This window comes from Pseudophryne corroboree, chromosome 1 (assembly GCF_028390025.1).
Source record: "Pseudophryne corroboree isolate aPseCor3 chromosome 1, aPseCor3.hap2, whole genome shotgun sequence".
Classification (NCBI taxonomy): domain Eukaryota; kingdom Metazoa; phylum Chordata; class Amphibia; order Anura; family Myobatrachidae; genus Pseudophryne; species Pseudophryne corroboree.
The window spans coordinates 21495219-21509152 of record NC_086444.1 but is presented as its reverse complement, the minus strand read 5'-3'; the positions used below and the strand labels follow the sequence as shown (position 1 = coordinate 21509152).

General features: G+C 47.6%; 1 protein-coding gene across 1 annotated transcript in view; it reads right to left on the bottom strand.

Annotated features, from left to right (window-relative positions):
- Positions 1–8669, bottom strand: part of FANCG (FA complementation group G) — a 165518-nt gene extending 156849 nt beyond the window's left edge. Inside the window, exon 1 of the mRNA XM_063957553.1 lies at positions 8506–8669. The gene's annotated coding sequence lies outside the window, so the exon portion shown is untranslated. The remainder of the gene's footprint in view (positions 1–8505) is intronic.
- Between the last annotated feature and the right edge of the window lie 5265 nt (positions 8670–13934).

Sequence of the window (13934 nt, the reverse complement as noted above, 5' to 3'; positions counted from 1 at the left end):
TTCTATATATATGCGCTCTTAATATATAATTATATCGCCAATTTATGCCCCCCTTCTCTTTAACCCTGTTTCTGTAGTGCAGGGGAGAGTGGGAGCCTTCCTCACCAGCGGAGCTGGTCAGGAAAATGGCGCTGAGTGCTGAGGAGAATAAGCTCCGCCCCTTTCTCGGCGGGTTTTTCTCCCGGTTATTAGGAAAACTGGCCTGGGTTAAATACATACATATAGCCTTAATGGCTATATGTGATGTATTTATTTGCCTCTAAGGTAATCTATATTGCTGCCCAGGGCGCCCCCAGCAGCGCCCTGCACCCTCCGTGACCGAGATCAGTGAGCCGTGTAGCAACAATGGCGCACAGCTGCAGTGCTGTGCGCTACCTTCATGAAGACTGAGGAGTCTTCTGCCGCCTGTTTCCGGACCTCCGTTCTGCCGTTCTTCAGCGTCTGTAAGGGGGATCGGCGGCGCGGCTCCGGGACGAACCCCAGGCTGACCTGTGTTCCGACTCCCTCTGGAGCTCAGTGTCCAGTAGCCTAAGACTTCAATCCTCCTGCACGCAGGTGAGTTGCAAGTCTCTCCCCTAAGTCCCTCGTTGCAGTGATCCTGTCGCCAGCAGGAATCACTGATTAGAAACCTAAAAAATAAGAATTTACTTACCGATAATTCTATTTCTCGGAGTCCGTAGTGGATGCTGGGGTTCCTGAAAGGACCATGGGGAATAGCGGCTCCGCAGGAGACAGGGCACAAAAAGTAAAGCTTTAGGATCAGGTGGTGTGCACTGGCTCCTCCCCCTATGACCCTCCTCCAAGCCAGTTAGGTACTGTGCCCGGACGAGCGTACACAATAAGGGAGGAATTTTGAATCCCGGGTAAGACTCATACCAGCCACACCAATCACACCGTACAACTTGTGATCTAAACCCAGTTAACAGTATGATAACAGCGGAGCCTCTGAAAAGATGGCTCACAACAATAATAACCCGATTTTTGTAACTATGTACAAGTATTGCAGATAATCCGCACTTGGGATGGGCGCCCAGCATCCACTACGGACTCCGAGAAATAGAATTATCGGTAAGTAAATTCTTATTTTCTCTATCGTCCTAGTGGATGCTGGGGTTCCTGAAAGGACCATGGGGATTATACCAAAGCTCCCAAACGGGCGGGAGAGTGCGGATGACTCTGCAGCACCGAATGAGAGAACTCCAGGTCCTCTTTTGCCAGGATATCAAATTTGTAGAATTTTACAAACGTGTTCTCCCCTGACCACGTAGCTGCTCGGCAGAGTTGTAATGCCGAGACCTCTCGGGCAGCCGCCCAAGATGAGCCCACCTTCCTTGTGGAATGGGCCTTAACCGATTTAGACTGTGGCAGGCCTGCCTCAGAATGTGCAAGTTGAATTGTGTTACAAATCCAACGAGCAATCGCCTGCTTAGAAGCAGGCGCACCCAACTTGTTGGGTGCATACAGTATAAACAGCGAGTCAGATTTTCTGACTCCAGCTGTCCTGGAACATATTTTCAGGGCCCTGACAACTCCTAGCAACTTGGAGTCCTCCAAGTCCCTAGTAGGTGCAAGGCACCACAATAAGCTGGTTCAGGTGAAACACTGACACCACCTTAGGGAGAGAACTGGGGACGAGTCCGCAGCTCTGCCCTGTCCGAATGGACAAACAGATATGGGCTTTTTTGAGAAAAAACCACCAATTTGACACTCGCCTGGTCCAGGCCAGGGCCAAGAGCATGGTCACTTTTTATGTGAGATGCTTCAAATCCACATATTTGACTGGTTTTAAACCAATGTGATTTGAGGAATCCCAGAACTACGTTGAGATCCCACAGTGCCACTGGAGGCACAAAAAAGGGGTTTGTATATGCAATACTCCCTTGACAAACTTCTGGACTTCAGGAACTGAAGCCAATTCTTTCTGGAAGAAAATTTACAGGGCCGAATTTGAACCTTAATGGACCCCAATTTGAGGCCCATAGACACTCCTGTTTTCAGGAAATGCAGGAAACGACCGAGTTGAAATTTCTTTGTGGGCCTTCCTGGCCTCACACCACGCAACATATTTTCGCCACACGTGGTGATAATGTTGTGCGGTCACCTCCTTTCTGGCTTTGACCAGGGTAGGAATGACCTCTTCCGGAATGCCTTTTTTCCCTTAGGATCCGGCTTTCCATCGCCATGCCGACAAACGCAGCTGCGGTAAGTCTTGGAACAGACATGGTACTTGCTGAAGCAAGTCCCTTCTTAGCGGCAGAGGCCATAAGACCTCTGTAAGCATCTCTTGAAGTTCCGGGTACCAAGTCCTTCTTGGCCAATCCGGAGCCATGAGTATAGTTCTTACTCCTCTACGTCTTATAATTCTCAGCACCTTAGGTATGAGAAGCAGAGGAGGGAACACATACACCGACTGGTACACCCACGGTGTTACCAGAACGTCCACATCTATTGCCTGAGGGTCTCTTGACCTGGCGCAATACCTGTCCCGTTTTTTGTTCAGACGGGACGCCATCATGTCCACCTTTGGTATTTCCCAACGGTTTACAATCATGTGGAAAAAACTTCTCAATGAAGTTTCCACTCTCCCGGGTGGAGGTCGTGCTGAGGAAGTCTGCTTCCCAGTTTCCATTCCCGGGATGAAAAACTGCTGACAGTGTTATCACATGATTTTCCGCCCAGCGAAAAGTCCTTGCAGTTTCTGCCATTGCCCTCCTGCTTCTTGTGTCGCCCTGTCTGTTTACGTGGGCGACTGCCGTGATGTTTTTCCCACTGGATCAATACCGGCTGACCTTGAAGCAGAGGTCTTGCTAAGCTTAGAGCATTATAAATTTACCCTTAGCTCCAGTATATTTATGTGGAGAAAAGTCTCCATACTTGATCACACTCCCTGGAAATTTTTTTCCTTGTGTGACTGCTCCCCAGCCTCTCAGGCTGGGCTCCGTGGTTACCAGCATCCAATCCTGAATGCCGAATCTGCTGCCCTCTAGAAGATGAGCACTCTATAACCACCACAGGAAAGACACCCTTGTCCTTGGATATTGGGTTATCCGCTGATGCATCTGAAGATGCGATCCGGACCATTTGTCCAGCAGATCCCACTGAAAAGTTCTTACGTGAAATCTGCCGAATGGAATTGCTTCGTAGGAAGCCACCATTTTTACCAGGACCCTTGTGCAATGATGCACTGTTTTTAGGAGGTTCCTGACTTGCTCGGATAACTCCCTGGCTTTCTCTTCCGGGAGAAACACCTTTTTCTGGACTGTGTCCAGAATCATCCCTAGGCACAGCAGACGTGTCGTCGGGATCAGCTGCGATTTTGGAATATTTAGAATCCACCCGTGCTGATTGTAGCAGTATCCGAGATAGTGCTACTCCGACCTCCAACTGTTCCCTGGACTATGCCCCTATCAGGAGATCGTCCAAGTAAGGGATAATTAAGACGCCTTTTCTTCGAAGAAGAATCATCAATTCGGCCATTACCTTGGTAAAGACCCCAGGGTGCCGTGGACAATCCAAACGGCAGCGTCTGAAACTGATAGTGACAGTTCTGCACCACGAACCTGAGGTACCCTTAGTGAGAAGGGCAAATTTGGGACATAGAGGTAAGCATCCCTGATGTCCCGGGACACTATATAGTCCCCTTATTCCTGGTTCGTTATCACTGCTCTGAGTGACTTCATCTTAATTTGAACCTTTGTAAGTGTTCAAAAAAAATTTTTTAGAATAAGTCTCACCTAGCCTTCTGGCTTCAGTACCACAATATAGTGTGGAATAATACCCCTTTTCTGTAGTAGGAGGGGTAATTTAATTATCACCTGCTGGGAATACAGCTTGTGAATTTTTTCCCATACTACCTCCTTGTCGGAGGGAGACTTGGTAAAGCAGACTTCAGGAGCCTGCGAAGGGGAAACGTCTCGACATTCCCATCTGTACCCCCGGGATACTACTTGTAGGATCCAGGGGTCCTGTACGGTCTCAGCGCCATGCTGAGAACTTGTCAGACGCGGTGGAACGCTTCTGTTCCTGGGAATGGGCTGCCTGCTGCAGTCTTCTTCCCTTTCCTCTATCCCTGGGCAGATATGATCTTATAGGGACGAGAGGACTGAGGCTGAAAAGACGGTGTCTTTTTCTGCAGAGATGTGACTTAGGGTAAAAAACGGTGGATTTTCCAGCAGTTGCCGTGACCACCAGGTCCGATGGACCGACCCCAAACAAGTCCTCTTCCTGTATACGGCCATACTGTGCCGTTTGGAATCTGCATCACCTGACCACTGTCGTGTCCATAACATCTTCTGGCAGTTATGGACATCGCGTTTATTCATGATGCCAGAGTGCAAATATCCCTCTGTGCATCTCGCATATATAGAAATGCTCTATAGTCAATAAAATACTGTCCCTGTCAAGGGTATCAATATTTTTAGTCAGGGAATCCGACCAAGCCACCCTAGCTCTGCACATCCAGGCTGAGGCGATCGCTGGCCGCAGTATAACACCAGTATGTGTGTATATACTTTTTATTATATTTTCCAGCCTTGTCAGCTGGTCCTTGAGGACGGCCCTATCTATAGACGGTACCGCCACTTGTTTTGATAAGCGTGTGAGCGCCTTATCCACCTTAAAGGGTGTTTCCCAACGCGCCCTAACTTCTGGCGGGAAAGGGTATACCGCCCATAATTTTCTATCGGGGGGAACCCACGCATCATCACACACTTTATTTAATTTATCTGATTCAGGAAAAACTATGGTAGTTTTTTCACATCCCACATAATACCCTCTTTTGTGGTACTTGTAGTATCAGAAATACGTAACACCTCCTTCATTGCCTTTAACGTGTGGCCCTAATAAGGAATACGTTTGTTTATTCACCGTCGACACTGGATTCAGTGTCCCTGTCTGTGTCTGTGTCGACCGACTAAAGTAAACGGGCGTTTTAAAACCCTTGACGGTGTTTTTGAGACGTCTGGACCGTACTAATTGTTTGTCGGCCGTCTCATGTCGTCAACCGACCTTGCAGCGTGTTGACATTATCACGTAATTTCCTAAATAAGCCATCCATTCCGGTGTCGACTCCCTAGAGAGTGACATCACCATTACAGGCAATTGCTCCGCCTCCTCACCAACATCGTCCTCCTACCTGTCGACACACACGTACCGACACACAGCACACACACAGGGAATGCTCTGATAGAGGACAGGACCCACTAGCCCTTTGGAGAGACAGAGGGAGAGTTTGCCAGCACACACCAAAACGCTATAATTATATAGGGACAACCTTATATAAGTGTTTTCCCTTATAGCATCTTAATATATATATAAGCATATCGCCAAATTAGTGCCCCCCCTCTCTGTTTTAACCCTGTTTCTGTAGTGCAGTGCAGGGGAGAGCCTGGGAGCCTTCCCTCCAGCCTTTCTGTGAGGGAAAATGGCGCTGTGTGCTGAGGAGATAGGCCCCGCCCCTTTTTCGGCGGCCTCGTCTCCCGCTCTTAACGGATTCTGGCAGGGGTTAAATATCTCCATATAGCCTCCGGAGGCTATATGTGAGGTATTTTTAGCCAAATTAGGTATTCATTTGCCTCCCAGGGCGCCCCCCTCCCAGCGCCCTGCACCCTCAGTGACTGCCGTGTGAAGTGTGCTGAGAGGAAAATGGCGCACAGCTGCAGTGCTGTGCGCTACCTTTAGAAGACTGAGGAGTCTTCTGCCGCCGATTCTGGACCTCTTCTTACTTCAGCATCTGCAAGGGGGCCGGCGGCAAGGCTCCGGTGACCATCCAGGCTGTACCTGTGATCGTCCCTCTGGAGCTGATGTCCAGTAGCCAAGAAGCCAATCCATCCTGCACGCAGGTGAGTTCACTTCTTCTCCCCTAAGTCCCTCGTTGCAGTGATCCTGTTGCCAGCAGGACTCACTGTAAAATAAAAAACCTAAGCTAAACTTTCCTAAGCAGCTCTTTAGGAGAGCCACCTAGATTGCACCCTTCTCGGCCGGGCACAAAAATCTAACTGGCTTGGAGGAGGGTCATAGGGGGAGGAGCCAGTGCACACCACCTGATCCTAAAGCTTTACTTTTTGTGCCCTGTCTCCTGCGGAGCCGCTATTCCCCATGGTCCTTTCAGGAACCCCAGCATCCACTAGGACGATAGAGAAAAAAACTTTTCTAAACAGCTCTTTAAGAGAGCCACCTAGATTGCACCCTCTCGGACGGGCACAAAAACCTAACTGAGGCTTGGAGGAGGGTCATAGGGGGAGGAGCCAGTACACACCAGGTGACCTAAAAGCTTTTTTTAGATGTGCCCTGTCTCCTGCGGAGCCGCTATTCCCCATGGTCCTGACGGAGTCCCCAGCATCCACTAGGACGTTAGAGAAATAGGATATATAGATAGATGTAGATATAGATAACATGGAGGGTGTGCAGTCTGTAGTATCAGCTATTAGTAGGATATAGGATATATAGATAGATGTACAGATATAGATAACATGGAGGATGTGCAGCCTGTAGTATCAGCTATTAGTAGGATATAGGATATATAGATAGATGTACAGATATGGATAACATGGAGGGTAAGAAGCCTGCTGTATCAGCTCTTAGTAGGATATAGGATATATACTGTAGGTAAATGTATAGTTATATGTATAGATAGCAGTAGGGTATAGGATATATACTGTAGGTAGTTGTATAGTTATATGTATAGATAGCAGTAGGGTATAGGATATATACTGTAGGTAGATGTATAGTTATATGTATAGATAGCAGTAGGGTATAGGATATGTACTGTAGGTAGATGTATATATAGATAACACTAGGTTATATATATACTGTAGGTAGATGTATAGTTATATGTATAGATAGCAGTAGGATATATACTGTAGGTAGATGTATAGTTATATGTATAGATAGCAGTAGGATATAGGATATATACTGTAGGTAGATGTATAGTTATATGTATAGATAGCAGTAGGATATATACTGTAGGTAGATGTATAGATAGCAGTAGGATATATACTGTAGGTAAATGTATAGTTATATGTATAGATAGCAGTAGGATATAGGATATATACTGTAGGTAGATGTATAGTTATATGTATAGATAGCAGTAGGGTATAGGATATATACTGTAGGTAGATGTATAGTTATATGTATAGATAGCAGTAGGGTATAGGATATATACTGTAGGTAGATGTATAGTTATATGTATAGATAGCAGTAGGATATAGGATATATACTGTAGGTAGATGTATAGTTATATGTATAGATAGCAGTAGGGTATAGGATATATACTGTAGGTAGATGTATAGTTATATGTATAGATAGCAGTAGGATATAGGATATATACTGTAGGTAGATGTATAGTTATATGTATAGATAGCAGTAGGGTATAGGATATATACTGTAGGTAGATGTATAGTTATATGTATAGATAGCAGTAGGATATAGGATATATACTGTAGGTAGATGTATTATTTATAGATAGCAGTAGGATATAGGATATATACTGTAGGTAGATGTATAGTTATATGTATAGATAGCAGTAGGGTATATGATATATACTGAAGGTAGATGTATAGTTATATGTATAGATAGCAGTAGGGTATAGGATATATACTGTAGGTAGATGTATAGTTATATGTATAGATAGCAGTAGGATATAGGATATATACTGTAGGTAGATGTATTATTTATAGATAGCAGTAGGATATAGGATATATACTGTAGGTAGATGTATAGTTATATGTATAGATAGCAGTAGGGTATAGGATATATACTGTAGGTAGATGTATAGTTATATGGGGTTCACTACGGCTGGCCGGCGGTCGGGCTCCCGGCGCCCAGCATACCGGCGCCGGGAGCCCGACCGCCGGCTGACCGACAGTGTGGCGAGCGCAAATGAGCCCCTTGCGGGCTCGCTGCGCTCGCCACGCTACGGGCACGGTGGCGCGCTACACGCGCCACACTATTTTATTCTCCCTCTATGGGGGTCGTGGACCCCCACGAGGGAAAATAAGTGTCGGTATGCCGGCGGTCGGGCTCCCGGCGCCGGTATACTGAGCGCCGGGAGCCCGACCGCCGGTATACAGAAGACCACCCGTTATATGTATAGATAGCAGTAGGATATAGGATATATACTGTAGGTAGATGTATAGTTATATGTATAGATAGCAGTAGGATATATACTGTAGGTAGATGTATAGTTATATGTATAGATAGCAGTAGGGTATAGGATATATACTGTAGGTAGATGTATAGTTATATGTATAGATAGCAGTAGGATATAGGATATATACTGTAGGTAGATGTATATATAGATAGCACTAGGTTATATATATATATATATGGATACACAGTTGCACACTGGAGAGGACACATGGGAGGTGCAGAGAGTTACAGAAGTCTCAGTAAGCTGCAATGTAACAGCTGTATGTAAGTCATGTAACAGCTGCATGAGCGGCAGGCCGGTGCCTCTCCCCTCCCAGTGGCCCCTGTGGCCCCCGGTTAGCACATAGTTACTCATACTTGCAGTCACTGTGTGTGAGAATCCATCCCCCTCTCTAGCGCTGTCCGCAATCCCGCGCTCCCATTGGCTGAGCCGGAACTGCGGGGGCTGATGGGAGTTTTAGTTGGAACGAAAGGACATGGTCACTGAGCAACGGCCCCGGCGCTGTGACAGGAGACTACACTTCCCGGCAGGCAGCGCGCTCCCGCCTCTGACTCGTCTCCAGGCGGGGAACTGAAACTTGAGTATATAGTGCTGCTGCTGCCGGCGCCTGAGAGAGGCTGAGGGCGGGCACCGGTGACGTAATTTAATATAACAGGGATATATATACCTTGATCTGGGCGAGATGTCATGTACCCTACTACCCTGTTTTTGTCATACCCCTCCCAACATGACCCTCTCCAGGTGGGACACAATGCTTTGCTTCTGGACTTTTCTCTTTATTTCTCTGACGTCCTAGTGGATGCTGGGAACTCTGTAAGGACCATGGGGAATAGCGGGCTCCGAAGGAGGCTGGGCACTCTAGAAAGATCTTAGACTACCTGGTGTGCACTGGCTCCTCCCACTATGACCCTCCTCCAAGCCTCAGTTAGATTTCGTGCCCGGCCGAGGTTGGATGCACACTAGGGGCTCTCCTGAGCTCTTAGAAAGTTATAGGGGTAAATTTACTAAGCTCCCGATTTTGACCGAGATGCCGTTTTTTCATCAAAGTGTAATCTCGGTAATTTACTAAGCAATAATCACGGCAGTGATGAGGGCATTCGTAATATTTTGAAGTCCTAGGAAAAAAATCACGAATGAATACACCATCGGTCAAAACGCGGCTGTTTAAGTATGAATCTCGGTCATTTACTAAGAAGTGCAAAGCAAAAAAAACCCAAACACTGCCGTGAAAAATTACAACTCGTAAAAAAGTGCTAAAAAAAAAACAGACCTTTTTTTTTTATTCGTGATTGGATAGGCATGCACGGATCCATGAGATCCGTGCATGTATATCAGTGGGAAGGGGTGGGAAAGTGCTTTTTTTTTTTTTTTTAAATTGCGTGGGGTCCCCCCTCCTAAGCATAACCAGCCTCGGGCTCTTTGAGCCGATCCTGGTTGCAGAAATATGGGGGAAAAATTGACAGGGGTTCCCCCATATTTAAGCAACCAGCATCGGGCTCTGCGCCTGGTTCCAAAAATACGGGGGACAAAAAGAGTAGGGATCCCCCGTATTTTTAAAACCAGCACCGGGCTCCACTAGCTGGACAGATAATGCCACAGCCGGGGGTCACTTTTATCTAGTGCCCTGCGGCCGTGGCATAAAAAATCCAACTAGTCACCCCTGGCCGGGGTACCCTGGGGGAGTGGGGACCCCTTCAATCAAGGGGTCCCCCCCCCCCCAGCCACCCAAGGGCCAGGGGTGAAGCCCGAGGCTGTCCCCCCCCATCCAATGGGCTGCGGATGGGGGGGCTGATAGCCTTTGTTGTAAAAGAAAAGATATTGTTTTTAGTAGCAGTACTACAAGTCCCAGCAAGCCTCCCCCGCATGCTGGTACTTGGAGAACCACAAGTACCAGCATGCGGCGGAAAAACGGGCCCGCTGGTACCTGTAGTACTACTACTAAAAAAATACCCAAAAAAACACAAGACACACACACCGTGAAAGTATAATTTTATTACATACATACACACATACATACATACTTACCTTATGTTCCCACGCAGGTCGGTCCTCTTCTCCAGTAGAATCCAAGGGGTACCTGTTGAAGAAATTATACTCACGAGATCCAGGGGTCCAGGGTCCTCGGGGAATCCAGGTGTAATCCACGTACTTGAAAAAAATAACAAAACGGACACCCGAGCCACGCACTAAAAGGGGACCCATGTTTGCACATGGATCCCCTTTTCCCGACTGCCAGAAACCCACTCTGACTGATGTCTAAGTGGGTTTCTTCAGCCAATCAGGGAGCGCCACGTTGTAGCACTCTCCTGATCGGCTGTGTGCTCCTGTCCTAACTGACAGGCGGCACACGGCAGTGTTACAATGTAGCGCCTATGCGCTACATTGTAACCAATGCTGGGAACTTTCTGCTCAGCGGTGACGTCACTTTAGGTCAACCGCAGGGCAGAAAGTTCCCAGCATTGGTTACAATGTAGCGCATAGGCGCTACATTGTAACACTGCCGTGTGCTGCCTGTCAGTTAGGACAGGAGCACACAGCCGATCAGGAGAGTGCTACAACGTGGCGCTCCCTGATTGGCTGAAGAAACCCACTTAGACAGAAGTCAGAGTGGGTTTCTGGCATTTGGGGAAAGGTGACCCATGTGAAAACATGGGTCCCCTTTCAGTTCGTGGCTCGGCTCTGCGTTTTGTTTTTTTCTCTAACGTCCTAGTGGATGCTGGGGACTCCGTCAGGACCATGGGGAATAGCGGCTCCGCAGGAGACAGGGCACAAAAGCAAGCTTTTAGGATCACATGGTGTGTACTGGCTCCTCCCCCTATGACCCTCCTCCAAGCCTCAGTTAGGTTTTTGTGCCCGTCCGAGTAGGGTGCAATCTAGGTGGCTCTCTTAAAGAGTTACTTAGAAAAAGTTTTTAGGTTCTTTATTTTCAGTGAGTCCTGCTGGCAACAGGCTCACTGCATCGAGGGACTTAGGGGAGAGATTTTCAACTCACCTGCGTGCAGGATGGATTGGATTCTTAGGCTACTGGACACCATTAGCTCCAGAGGGAGTCGGAACACAGGGCTCGCCCTGGGGTTCGTCCCGGAGCCGCGCCGCCGACCCCCCCTTGCAGATGCTGAAGATGAAGAGGTCCGGAACCAGGCGGCAGAAGACTTTCAGTCTTCATCAGGTAGCGCACAGCACTGCAGCTGTGCGCCATTGTTGTCAGCACACTTCTCACAGCAGTCACGGAGGGTGCAGGGCGCTGGGGGGGGGGCGCCCTGGGCAGCAATGTATAATACCTGTATGGCGAAAAATACATCACATATAGCCCTTGAGGCTATATGGATGTATTTAACCCCTGCCAGATATCAAAAACTCCGGAGAAGAAGCCCGCCGAAAAGGGGGCGGGGCCTATTCTCCTCAGCACACAGCGCCATTTTCCCTCACAGAAATGCTGGTGGGAAGGCTCCCAGGCTCTCCCCTGCACTGCACTACAGAAACAGGGTTAAAACAGAGAGGGGGGGCACTGATTTGGCGATATGTACATATATTAAAATGCTATAAGGGAGGAACACTTATATAAAGGTTGTCCCTGGATAATTATAGCGTTTTGGTGTGTGCTGGCAAACTCTCCCTCTGTCTCCCCAAAGGGCTAGTGGGTCCTGTCCTCTATCAGAGCATTCCCTATGTGTGTGCTGTATGTCGGTACGTGTGTGTCGACATGTATGAGGTAAATGTTGGTGAGGAGGCGGAGCAAATTGCCTGTAATGGTGATGTCACTCTCTAGGGAGTCGACACCGGAATGGATGGCTTATTTATGGAATTACGTGATAATGTCAACACGCTGTAAGCCGGTTGACGACATGAGAGGGCCGGCGAACAAATTAGTATCTGTCCAGGCGTCTCAAACACCGTCAGGGGCTGTAAAATGCCCATTTACCTCAGTCGGTCGACACAGACCCAGACAAGGACACTGATTTCAGTGTCGACGGTGAAGAAACAAACGTATTTTCCTTTAGGGCCACACGTTAAGGGCAATGAAGGAGGTGTTACATATTTCTGATACTCCAAGTACCACAAAAAAGGGTATTATGTGTGAGGTGAAAAAACTACCTGTAGTTTTTCCTGAATCAGATAAATTATATGAAGTGTGTGATGATGCGTGGGTTTCCCCCGATAGAAAATTATTGGCGGTATACCTTTTCCCGCCAGAAGTTAAGGCGCGTTGGGAAACACCCCTCAGGGTGGATAAGGCGCTCACACGCTTATCAGAACAAGTGGCGGTACCATCTACAGATAGGACCGTACTTAAGGAGCCAGCTAATAGGAGGCTGAAAAATATCCTAAAATGTATACACACACATGCTGGTGTTATACTGTGACCAGCGATCGCCTCAGCCTGGATGTGCAGACCTGAGGTGGCTTGGTCGGATTCCCTGACTAAAAATATTGATACCCTTGACAGGGACAGTATTTTATTGACTATAGAGCATTTAAAGGATGCATTTCTATATATGCGAGATGCGCAGAGGGATATTGCACTCTGGCATCAAGAGTAAATGCGATGTCCATATCTGCAAGAAGATGTTTATGGACACGACAGTGGTCAGGTGATGCAGATTCCAAACGGCACAAAGATGTATTGCCGTATAAAGGGGAGGAGTTATTTGGGGTCGGTCCATGGGACCTGGTGGCCACGGCAACTGCTGGAAAATCCACCGTTATTTACCCTAAGTCACATCTCTGCAGAAAAAGACACCGTCTTTTCAGCCTCAGTTTTTTCGTCCCTATAAGAGTCATATCTGCCCAGGGATAGAGAAAAGGGAAGAAGACTGCAGCAGGCAGCCCATTCCCAGGAATAGAAGCCCTTCGCCGCTTCTACTAAGTTCTCAGCATGACGCTGGGACCGTACAGGACCCCTGGATCCTACAAGTAGTATCCAAGGGGTACAGATTGGAATGTCGAGGCGTTTCCCCCCTCGCAGGTTCCTGTAGTCTGCTGTACCAATGTCTCCCTCCGACAGGGAGGCAGTATTGAAAATAATTCACAAGCTGTATTCCCAGCAGGTGATAATAAAAATACCCCTCCTACAACAAGGAAAGGGGTATTGTTCCACACTATATGGTGGTACTGAAGCCAGAAGGCTAGGTGAGACCGATTCTAAATCAAAAAACTTTTTTGAACACTTACAAAGGTTCAAATTCAGATGGAGTCACTCAGAGCAGTGATAGCAAACAAGGGGACTATATAGTGTCCCGGGACATCAGGGATGCTTACCTCCATGTCCCAAAAATTTGCTTTTCTCACCAAGGGTACCTCAGGTTCGTGGTACAGAACTGTCACTATCAGTTTCAGACGATGCCGTTGGATTGTCCAAGGCACCCCGGGTCCTTACCAAGGTAATGACCGAAATGAGGATTCGTCGTCAAAGAGAATGGACGACCTCCTGATAAGAACAAGGTCCAGAGAACAGTTGGAGGTCGGAGTAGCACTATCTCAAGTAGTTCTACGACAGCACGGGTGGATTCTAAATATTCCATAACCGCAGTTGTTCCGACGACACGTCTGCTGGTCCTAGGGATGATTCTGGACACAGTCCAGGAAAAGGTGTTTCTCCCAGAGGAGAAAGCCAGGGAGTTATCCGAGCTAATCGGGATCCTCCTAAAACCAGGAAAAGTGTCAGTGCATCATTGCACAAGAGTCCTGGTAAAAATGGTGGCTTATTACGAAGCGCTTCCATTCGGCAGATTTCACACAAGAACTCTTCAGTGGGATCTGCTGGACAAATGGTCCGGATCGCATC